Consider the following 10716-nt stretch of genomic DNA (forward strand, 5'->3'; position numbering starts at 1 on the left):
ACTTGTCAGCACAGTCCAAACATTTTCCAAGTTAAATTAACCAGCATATGCGCATTTAGTAGCTTAAATTAACCAGCATATGCGCATTTAGTAGCTTAAACTGCAAAAAGAAAATGTGAACCATCATCAAGATAAGCATTAATACTAATTCAGTTATTTTTAAAATTTGAAGTTGTTCTCTTATTGACAACTTTTTCATTCTTGTAATTTTTTCCGTGTGTCTATTTATTTATTTCGGTGTCAAATTACACCATTTAAAAAAAAAAATCCAGTTTTAGTTGCTGTAGCATGTTGCTCTGTCGTGCATAGGTTGTGTTATTATGTGGTTCTTTAGGTCTGAGTAGTGAAAGATTCTGTTTGCATGAAAATAAACAAGTGGGGACATTATTTTGTACGTTATTTTTTGTCTTTTAGGAATTGTTTATAATGCTTGCGGATGGTTAAAATATCGGTGGCTTTGATGAAACCCCATGGCCATCTTTGCCAATTTTAAGCATATCAATTTACTGTTGTGTCATGGTGCTGCTGCTTTGATGAGACAGAGTAAGGACTCTGAGTATTGGTTTCGTTCGTACCTCAGTGCTGTTTTTGGTTTTACATGTGCAATTGTGATTTTTGTGTGTCCTTCATACGTGACCATTTTCCTATCCTGTTGTGCTGATTTTAATGCTTATGGGACCTATGAGTTTGTTGGGTTTTATTTGTTATCATTTAGAAGAATTTGATTGTGTTTTTCTAAGGAGAAAAGTTTCTTTAACACCATCTAAAATAATAAAAAAAAACATATATTTAACAAACACTTATAAGCCTATGTCGAAACGGGGATCTACGTAAAAGAGAACAAGTGGGGTCCATATTTTTCTTTTGTTTTTTAATGTGCAGCCTCAGTTTTTTTAAGACCATTTGCTTTTTGTCACGAAAAATTAATGTTCTCACCTCCAATCTTTCAAAAACTCTGTACCCATTTATTCAGTCCAGAGTTTCCACTACTTACCACAACGTTTTTTATATACACCATATTTTACTGAAAAGATTGGACTTTCTCGGCTGGCCCAGAACTTTTCTATTTACCTCTTCCTTTATTATTATACACCCACCACTTCTTGTTTTCTTTGAAAAGTTTGGTCTTTTCGCTTGACCCAACATTTCTACTATTTGCCACCTGCCATTTTTACATATATAATCACCAACGTTTTTTTTAAATTTAAAATAAAAATATAAATTTTAGCACTATACCCAAATAAATTTTAGACATTCGTATGATGTCACATGTCATCTGATATTTAATAAAATAATTGTTTGAATATTTGTATAATCATACACATCGTATTCTACTTAATTGTTTTTCTGTAAAATTAAAAATATATTTTTTATGAATAAGATTCATGCAAAAATTCAACAATATTGATATATAGTTTACACTATCTTTGCTTACTGCATGATTTATAAAGAGTATTAAGCATAGTCGTTTGTACCGTCTTATATTTCAATTAAAAACATAAATTTGAGAAAAATATAAAAATATAAAAAATTAAAAATATCAAACACGCTAACAAATAATCTATATAGTTTAGAATTTCGTAGATCCTCATTTTACATGTGCATGAAAATACACAAGACTATTTATTTCTTGTCAAACTCAAATAAAAAATTCTAAAATATTTTCTTTAATTTCTCATGCATCTTTCTTTCATTTTTTTTTAAAAATTGAACGTTTTAAAAATTACAGTTTTTTTTCATATTTAATCGAAGATATCATCTTATCTTATGACGAACATTGTAGGGTGTTAATAACTTCCATACAGATAACTAATTCTAAGACTTTAAATTTGACTTCGCATATTTTTTTTCCCTATATTTTTTACTAATAAATATGATGACAACTTCTCTAATCTTTTAAAGAATTTTTATTTTTTCGTCGAGTCATGATGTTGGTTGCGACACACCCTACATACAAATTAATTTTATACTTTAAAATTATTAATTTCTAATTTAAAATATTACACACTAGTTAAATTTATTAAACCCTATTTTAAATTTACAATTCATATTTTAAACATATTAATCCTATTATTTTAAATATTACCAAAAGATTTCAAATTGTAATCCTCATTTTACTAAGTAATAATGTATTTGCAAACTAAATTATGCATATGTCAATAAAATAAAATTTACAATTTTAATGCCTATGTTAAAATATTCTAAACACTATTTTAATATTTCAATCATATTTAAAAAAAAATATTTTTTACTCTATTGTAATCAATTTAATTCCTACGATTATATTATTCCCTTCATTCCTATTAATCCTTGAATAATATCTCTATAATTTACAAGGATAACAACCATATTGCAGATGAAAATGAGGCTTTGAAATGATATTCTATTTCAATCAAGAAGTAATCACTATAAGAAATCAATCATTTATCTATCAACTTTGACCAACTTTGACCAATGAAGTTGAATCCGTATATAATGTGCGCATTAGGTATGCATTATTTATGGATTGGAATTTGTATGTAGATTTGCTCAACCTACTTATTCATAGAAGAATTTGTATGTAATTTTTACGCTTTGGGATGGATGTCCTTTTGAAGGATATAATCCATATGTGAAACTAATTTCTTCCATAGGTAAATTAATTCACGCATTACCTACAAAATTTATATATATATATATATATGAAAAAATTAATTATTAAAAAATAAATATGCAATGTATGGTTCGTTTTATACCTTAATCAATCACATGCTCCCTCCAATCTAAAAGCACTCCTGCCCTAACCAGTTATTCTCGCCATTGATCTTGGTTGTCCCTAATGGGAAAAAACGCACGTGAAAACAACACACACAATCACAAATCAACTGCAGAAAATAAACAACACAAGATATAACGTGGTTCGGTCGCCAACTGCAACCTACATTCACACGAGCAACTATTAGTGTTGGAGATCCCACATCGACTAGAGATTAGAGCCTTTCATTGTATATAAGTGGGTGCAAACCTCAACCCTATGAGCCGGTTTTATGGGGTTGAGTTAGGCTTAAAGTCCACTTCGTAATAATTAGGTTTTATTTCTTTCCTGTTGCGTAACAAATTACAAGCACAATGATCTCTTTAAATAGAGATAATAAAGGGACACAATGATTAAGCTCACTCACTAAACATGTGTCTAGTCAGCCCAACCCAATTGGTCCTGGCTTCATACCCAACAATCTCCCACTTGAAGCCACAAAACAATGTTTACCTACTCTTCAACTGTGTACAATGATTAAGCCCACTCACTAAACATGGTCTATAGTCAGCCCAACCCAATTGGTCTTGACTTCATACCCAACAATCTCCCACTTGAAGTCACGAAACAATGTTCACCTACGCTTCAACTGTGTACAATGATTAAGCTCACTTACTAAACATGGTGTCTAGTCAGCCCAACCCAATTGGTCTTGACTTCATACCCAACAATCTCACACTTGAAGTCACAGAACAATGTTCACATGCGCTTCAACTGTGTACATGTACTTTTGTAATCTGCCGATGAAACTCAATGTTCCGCCACTAGTTGCCACCAGCCTTCTTAATCATTTTGAAGACTTCGTTAAAACTCCCCTGAGTTTCAACACGTCAGTCACTGACCCGTTCTCTATTCCTACCGACTCCCACTTACAGGAACTGCCGGATCCTGGAACAACTTGAGAACAAACACTTTCCATATTCAACAATAAATTTTCTGGAGAAGTTTCAACCGCTGGAATACTGGTTCTCCTAACCCACTGTGTCTAGGAACCTTAGCTGAAGCACGACCCGTGCTCCCACTGCCACAAGTACCTCTGAATGGTCTACCTGAACCTTTCAATGCTCGTTCATCCTGAATCTGACCTGTGGCTCTAAGTTTCTCTCTTGTAAAGACAACCCTCTTCTGCCCACGAGATTCTGTGAACCAGACTTTGTTTATCTTCTGAACTGGGATGGTCACTCCCTCAGACGGTAATCCGACCATATACAATGAGTCTCTCTTTCTTCTGCATGCCATTACAAAATTTCCCTTGTCGACCTTCCACTGCTGATTTCTAAACTTCACTTTATGTCCCTGTTCGTCCAACTGCCTAACAAAAATCAAACTTTTCCTCAAGCTTGGAACAACTCTGACATCCTTGAAAGTTCAGAAACCAACTAGTGTCTTCAACACTATGTCACCTATGCCCGTAACATCAAGAGTTCTGTTGTCTGCTAGTCTTACCTTTCCAAAGTCTCCAATAACTAGATTCTGCAATGCTTCAGAATCCATGACCTAGGAATCCACACTGCTATCCGCGCAACAGACTAAAATGTCCTCGTCCGCAAAGTTTTCTGCAATGTTGACTTATTTATCATTTGGGCATTGATTCCTGAAATACCCCACCTCCTTCCAGTTCCAACATGTTACACTTGAGCAATCCCAAGTCTTTGACTGACTCCTTCCTTTGTTCTTGCTCCCACTATCTCTGATATTTTTCTTACCTCTGATGACATATAGTGATTCACTAGATGATTCTGTTAGAATGGATGGCTTTAAACTAGAGGGGGGGGTGAATTGTTTAAAGAGGGTTTTCGCAAACTTTTAAAACAAGAATGAAATTATCTCAAGAAACAATTGATAAGAAATTCAGTTTGCCAAAACAGCAATAAAAAACAACAATACCAGAAAAACAATCGGTTGTTTCACAGAAACAATCGGTTGTTTATACCAGCAAACAACAAACAAAACTGAATTTAAAGAGTTAGGGATAGAGAGATTGCACACAAATGTTTATACTGGTTCACTCCAAACCCAGAGCTACATCCAGTCTTCTCAGAAACTCTGAGGAATTCCACTAAGCAATCACACCTTGATCACTTACACCACAACCAAGAAAGTGACCTTGAACACCTCAAGACACACACTCTTCTTGGCCAACACACCAACACTAAGATTGCTGATCTTGATCCCCTCAAGAACACACAGCCAATCTCAGCAAACATAGAAACGAAAACTTGTTTCACAGAGTACAAGGATTACACTTGTTACAGAAGATAATCTGAAATCAATACAAGCAGAATCCTATTCCACAAACTTTGATCAATCACAAACTTTCAGCAATCTCAGCTCTTTGAGAAACTAAAAAACTCTAAGCAAAAACTTGTCAAAGATTAATTCTCAAATCTGTTTTTCTGAACACTTACACCAAGAAAGTGACCTTGAACACCTCAAGACACACACTCTTCTTGGCCAACACACCAACACTAAGATTGCTGATCTTGATCCCCTCAAGAACACACAGCCAATCTCAGCAAACATAGAAACGAAAACTTGTTTCACAGAGTACAAGGATTACACTTGTTACAGAAGATAATCTGAAATCAATACAAGCAGAATCCTATTCCACAAACTTTGATCAATCACAAACTTTCAGCAATCTCAGCTCTTTGAGAAACTAAAAAACTCTAAGCAAAAACTTGTCAAAGATTAATTCTCAAATCTGTTTTTCTGAATATATTCAAAGATGTAGTTTGTTATCAAATCTTAACAAACTCTTAAATTGCATTAAAAGATTGGTCAAAGCATTTAATGACTGGAGCGTAAGTAGTTAAATCATTTAAAGCTCAGTCAAAGATAAAACAGTTTTTCTGTTATGGTCCCAAAACAAACAGTCGGTTGTTTCCTCAAATCAATCGGTTGTTTTGGTTCTAACAGTTCAACCATTTGAAAAAAAGTTTTCAATCTTTTCTTAAAACATCTAGGTATAAACAATCGGTTGTTTTGACAAAACAATCGGTTGTTTTAACTTAGTTTGAAAACATTTTACTTTCACAAAGATTGGGAATGCCTATGCTTTAGATTCGATCAAGGGGTGGATTACAACACTCAAACTACCCGAGAACTAGACTAAACCAGCATAGCAACAGCAAGCACAGCCAAGGCTTCAACATCCTTCAAAGGGTTTGGATTCTTCAAAGCTTGAACATCACTTGGTTCAACAGATTCCCCAGAACTCCTTCTTCGGACGTCCTCGCCAAGAATGAGATCACGAATCTTCTCAAAAGTGAATCCATCGGATCCCGTTGAACTGGTAACTACTGTAACCGTTTCGGACCAACTGTCAGGCAAAGACGATAACAGTAGTAAAGCTTGAACTTCATCATCGAACTTAATGCCCACTGACATAAGTCTGGCTAAGATCAAATTTGTTTTATTGATGTGCTCAGTAACTGAACTGTCTTCCTTCATCCCTGTGTTTACCAATTCTCTAATCAGAAACACCTTGTTTGCAGCATATGACTTCTCGTACATGTTAGACAATGCTTCCATGATACCTTTAGTTTTCTTCTCCTTCAAAATGTTGAACGCAACATTCTTGCTCAAAGAGAGTCGGATAACGGACATAGCTTTCCGATCCAAACCTGCCCACTCTACATCAGATATCTTTTCTGGATTGTCACCCAAAGCCACGTCCAAATCTTTCTGATCTAGCAAATCCTCAATTTGCATTTTCCACCAACTGAAATCTATGCCATCGCATTTTTCAATTCGGAACCTTCCTTCTTCTCTCATCTCAAATGACTAGACGAGATACTCGGTACAACTGATTTCACATCTTGGCAATCTTTTTTTTTTTTTTTAAATCAAGAACACAAAAATTGTACCATCCAAAATCACTCACCAACAGACCTGGTCGCAGTCTCCACTGCACTGGCGCTCCGCACCACCACTGTTGCTGGTTATTACTGTTGTGAGGCAGATCTGGGAACGTCCTCCTTGCACCGTTGTGAAACCCTAAGCCTTGGGACGCTGCTGCAACCCTGCAACACCATAACTTTGGGATGTTGTTGCCGTCTCTATGAAACCCTAGCTTTGGGACACTACTGCAGCCGTAATTTTCACGTCTCGTCGATTAATTTCTGCTGATCGGATCTATAGTGTGTAAACAAACCAAAGCTCTTGATGCCACTTGATGGGAAAAAACGCACGCGGAAAAAGCACACACAATCACAAATCAACTGCAGAAAATAAATAACACAAGATTTAACGTGGTTCGATCGCCAACTGCAACCTACATCCACACGAGCAATTATTAGGTTTTATTTCTTTCCTGTTGCGTACCAAATTACAAGCACAATGATCTCTTTAAATAGAGATAATAAGGGGACACAATGATTAAGCCCACTCACTAAACATGTGTCTAGTTAGCCCAACCCAATTGGTCCTGGCTTCATACCCAACAATCTCCCACTTGAAGCCACGGAACAATGTTTACTTGTACTTCAACTGTGTACAATGATTAAGCCCACTCACTAAACATGGTGTATAGTCAACCCAACCCAATTGGTCTGGACTTCATACCCAACAACCCCTTCCATTCTCATTGTTGGCCTTCCATTGCTTTAGGAGACTTAAGAATGATTATAACCCTTCCATGCTAAATGTAACCATCAAGTCTTTTCGTGTGCCTTAACGAGGTTGAAGAACGATTGAAGACCATGCTTGTCAAACGAATTTGAAGCACGACGTTGAACAAAGTTGAAGCCCTTGAGACTGGCCGTTGCAAGATTAAATTCTTGCAATACTCACAAGCCTCACGGCACTGGTGAGACGAAGTCTGATAGTGTTAACTTTCACCTTTATTTTAATAAATTTTTGTATTAACATAATCAACTCTTCTTCAAATTTTAACTTACTTAGTCCCTATTTGATATCCTTTTTTGTTAGTAATTGGATTTTGATTACTTTCACCTAATTATACCAATAATCCTCATTATTTTTGTCTAACAGTTGAACAGTGTAGAAGAGAAAATGAAAAATGTCAGAGGTTTAATTTTCAAAAGATCACCTGCATTTAGCGCCACACTACCTGAGCTTAGCGACATAAAGCCAGAGAGAAAAATTGGCGCTCAGGTTGAGTGTTAAGGGATTCACATTGAACGCCATCCTCCACTAATGCTTCGCACTGAGCGCGAGTTGGATAGAGAGCTACAAGTTGTGATTTCGCCCAGCGTGGGAAGAGCTGTGCTGAGCGCCAACTAGACAGACAATGTGATGCAATCCTAACTTGCATTGCTATGAGTCTTTTGTTTTGTATTTTGGAGTGCGGAATTTTGTGGGATTGGGTGGCTAAAATGGGTGAAAGAAATTGTGAAGTAATGGCTATTAAGTTTAGTAATTTGACATTGAGGCCTATTGTTGTTGGACCGAGTTGTAACAACATTGTACCTCTTTTGTTGCAACATTGATTTGACATGTTCTCTATTTGGACGTGAAACATTCTTAATACAAAAGATGGTTGGAGAAAAAAACTTTTTCAAATCCACAAGTCAACCCACACAATTCCTGTAATTATTCCATCATCGTAAAATGACTTCAATGAAACAACACATGATTAAGTTTTAAAGAGTTTCCTAGGATTATATGTGGCTACATCTTTAACCGTGTTTGAAAGGGTATACATTTATGTTGTTAGCTATGTTGATGTATTTTCTTTGAACTTGTATGTAGTTACATCTTTAATAGTGTTTGGAAGGATATACACTGAACTTGACATTCTTAATATGGTTGTATGTAACATTAGAATTGAATAATTGGCGGAATTATCCTTAATGAATTGTAGGTCTTAAAGATTGTATCAAGGCTCAGAATTCAGTTAGGACATGGTGCTTTTAATACATTTGCAACCAATTTTAATGGTATTAGGAGAGACTTTGTTGCAAAACACATTTTTTTGCTTGTATGTTGTGATAAATGTCTTTTTTAAAGCAACACCATTTGCTTTTTAGTGTTGTGCAACTTTGACTTTAAAGTTGGATTGAATTTATTCTAGTTTCTATGGAATGTTGTGAGCTTGTATGAATTTTGAGTGTGCAGTGTAGTCTGGTAACATATTTAGTGGTTTGGGTGTGTGCAGACTTAAGTGGAAATATATTTGATGATAAAATTGGAAGAAATAAAGTTTATTGTTAGTTAAGTTAGTGGGAGCTAAAAAGTTATTAAATAGGATTATAAATTAGTTGACAAGTTCTAATACTAATTACATGATGCATAACTTGGTCATATGAGATGACGTGAAAGTATGACTAAGTTAATCTCGCAATTGAGAATGGGTTTTATTAAAGGCTTATTTTTTATTCTTATTTGGAAAAGATGATGTAAAAGCATGCATGTTTCTTGGTTGCATTGTTGTGTATATAAAAACAATCCCTTATTCCTCTTATGAACTGCGTAGGGGTTTAAGCAACTAGTTGTTCACAATTCAACTTCTTATGGCTAGTTATATCTTCAGGATTCTCCATGCATTCAATAAGCAACAACCCTTCCCAACTATAAGCTAAGACTTATCATATTGCATAAGCTATACTACTGATAAAAAACATATATAGCTTAAATAATATACCTTTACCTAACTACTTGCCCAAACCCCTCCAAAATCCAAACTACAGTTCAAGATAAATCCTTTGCATCCTCATCTGATCTCTTATGACTAGCTCCTCTATAGCTTTATCTGCACCAAAAAACACTACCTTCCCCACCTCTCAGCTAGTTCAATTATATAAAGCGTATCCATAGCATTTGATAGTAATAATATAATCGACAATTTATTTCAAAATCTGCCATCCCAAACAATGAATAATGAAAATGATTAAATGAAGCTTTTATTCACTTATTTTGTTATCATGTTAATGCAAAAAATGGGGGGAAAAACCAATCAGATAAAGAAAATTTTACTTTCCTTACTTTATGTTTCATCCATGCCTGACTTGTGCCATAGCAACAATTTCCTCAACATCTATCTTTGCTTGGTGAAAAATAACCCTGTTTCTATGCTTCTAAATACACCATACCACTGAGACCCACAGGCTTTTCCACAATCTACTGCCTTCTTTGTTAAAGCATGAACAAGAGAACTGTTTAAAATGATGAAGCAACTCATTGTGATTTACCGAGCTAATCCCAATCCAACTAAGGCACATATTCCAAACTTTAATTGATACCTCACATGAAACAAGAATGTGTGAAGTGGACTCCTCCTCCCTCCCACATAAGACACATAAGTATCCCCCATCGTCACACCCCTTTTGTGTAAATTCTGCTTAGTTGCTATCTTATCCCAAAGAGCCCTCCACACATATAATTGGGCCGAGGGCATAACCTTAAGAGTCCATAGATATTTGAACACCGCACATGCCCCCCCAGATATATGATTAACTAACTTGTTATAGGCAGATTTTATTGAGAAAGAGTATGATGGAGGGTCATTCCATAACCATGAATCCTCTTTATCTGGGCATATTGACACCTGTGATATACTTGCCATGAAATATTCTACCATAGGTTTTTTCCACTCAAACCATTCTCTTCTCCAACTGAATATTCACTCTCACCCTTCTGTAGACCATCTTCCGTAGTTACCGACAATCTTGTCTTTTAGCACAGAGTTAAATGATATAAAATAGGATTAAAAGTTAGTTGACTAGTTCTAATACTAATTAATGATGCAACACTTGGTCATATGTGAAAGTATGCCTAACTTAATATGGCAATTGGATGGGTTTTATTAAAGGCTTATTTTTTTATTCTTGTTTGGCAAAGATGATGTAAAATCATGCATGTTTCTGGTTGCATTGTTGTGTATATAACAATAGGTAATCAATAATAGGATACGATGACGATGTTGAAAGTGCTATAGGATAAATTTATAATTGAGAAAG

Source organism: Phaseolus vulgaris, chromosome 8 (assembly GCF_051622355.1).
Source record: "Phaseolus vulgaris cultivar YP4 chromosome 8, ASM5162235v1, whole genome shotgun sequence".
Classification (NCBI taxonomy): Eukaryota; Viridiplantae; Streptophyta; class Magnoliopsida; order Fabales; family Fabaceae; genus Phaseolus; species Phaseolus vulgaris.